Source organism: Camelina sativa, chromosome 16 (assembly GCF_000633955.1).
Source record: "Camelina sativa cultivar DH55 chromosome 16, Cs, whole genome shotgun sequence".
In the NCBI taxonomy this organism is placed as follows: Eukaryota; Viridiplantae; Streptophyta; class Magnoliopsida; order Brassicales; family Brassicaceae; genus Camelina; species Camelina sativa.
This window is the reverse complement of record NC_025700.1, coordinates 27,396,705-27,398,904: the sequence shown is the minus strand read 5'-3', so window position 1 is coordinate 27,398,904 and position 2,200 is coordinate 27,396,705.

Here is a 2,200-nt window from a genome sequence, read left to right as displayed (position 1 = left end):
CAACGTTTGGGGGCAACAATTTCAGGTAGAGAAGATAAACGTATACCATACGGTTCTTAATTAGCATCAAGATATTATTAACTAGTTTTTAGCATAAAAATAAGAGAGAAAAAAAATTCACAAGTCATGATCAAAGTGGATCATTACTTGGAGAAAAAGTAGAGATAGGAGAAGGAGAAGTGACTCTTCAAATGTGGGCAGAGGCAACAATGGTGTTGGAGGGGACCAACTACAAAAGCAAGAATGATTTAGGGCTTAGAAAATATGGGATAATCTATTATAAACTAATAGGGTTTATTAAAATAACTAAAAATAAACATATATATACTAATCATGTTATATACGTAATAATTACGCTAAATTTCTGATTTTTTGATTTTATATATAGGTGATTAAAGAGATAGCGTTGTGGTTGTCAAGACGGATGGGAACATATGCTAAATTCAGCTTGGAGCCTCTAAAGCATGGCAATAATTTTAATGTATTTTCGTTTTCTTTTTAAAAATATTTTATGGGGTTTTATTGCTGAATTTAGCAGATATGGGTTGTTTTTATGTTGAAGAACCTTTTGTTCCTGTCATTGTTCTTGAATTTATATATACATACTTTTGCCGTTGGTGCCATCATTAATTGTTGTTTCTCGTATGAAGTTCTTTAAAAACAAAATATATCTATTGTATAACGTTCCATAAACTAGTATGGTAAAAAATAACAAGAGTTAATAGGGAAAACTCTAATTTAAAAACCTCGTTATATATAATTTTTTACTAGCAATATACATGCTCTGAGAGTAAAATATATTATTTCCTATTTAATTTACATTTCAAAAATACTCTAAAGACTAAAACCATTACAAATATCAATCAAATTATAATAAACCAGATTTTGTGGGATACAAATCAGATCGATTTTTAATCTTCAAAAGCCTGGTTCAAATGTATTTATGTTCGTTCATATCCATGTTTTTTTTGGGGCAAATCCATGTATACATTGTATTCCCATGGATTCAACTTTTTGTTCCTTCGATCGATTAGAAATATATATTATGAAAATTTGGTAGTGGAAGCCAGTAGACAAGCGGTCCACCGCTCCCTACTTTATGATTTGAATATACATATATGGTTTAGTACAGATACTGATAAATATATACCAATTTGACATTCAACATCATTCATGTTTACACAGAAGACAAAGATTATTCATATCTTATAATATAAAAACATGTATGTGTGTCTAACTGTCAATTATGTCACTTAAAATATACGCAGAATTTCATTCTTACTAAGATCTCAATCTTGATAAAATACTCAAGAGGCCCCATGCATAATAAGCCGATATTTTAAACTTAGATTAAATTTTGCATGTGTAAATCTTTTGTAGTATGTTTTCACTATGGGGTTTTTTTTTTTGTTTTCTCGGATTTTGCCCTATTGAAATTATTTTTTTCCAAAGTCCAAACCAAAGAACATAGCTTGGAGAGCCAGCCAGTATTCTAGATTCTAAGAAGTAAATACGGTGAAAACATACTACAAAAGATGTTGTCATGTTGTGGGCACAGTAGTATGTTTTTACTGTAATTGCATGCAAACAATTCGTGCTCGTCTAGATCCTTTGTCTCGAGCTCAAAAAATGGTCTGCGTTCATCTGTAGATTTCTGCGGTTATATATAGGAATAAACTCACATAGTCTTGGACTTGGGATAATCTGTGGTTTTGGAATTTAAATAAAACTAAAACGTAACTTAATTAGTTTTATTATATATGTAGGTTAAGTCGCTAAGTTTGTGAATCTAGTGACATTCGATCCCTCTTCTTAACCAATAAAGAGACAATAGTACTCGACTACAAATAGATAGCTAGTTGGTGGCTCATTATTGTACCAAACAATTAAAAATCATTGAGCATAAACTACAGGACTAGTTCGGAATTTTGGATATTAATTAGATGTGAAAGATAGCATCAACTAGAATATGTTTCAAATCAAATTATCTCCTTGTCCTACCTGAAAAATAAAAATAAATGACATTTAACCGTATATCGTTTAGAATCAATATTGTAATAGAGTTTGACAAAATATGCCATGCGCCAAAAGAAATGAGGATCATACATAATGTAAAATGAATATAAAAGGCAAAAGAAAACATTATGGGCATAATATTAGTCTTTTAGATGTACAATAAAGGACGAACAAGTTTCATCCT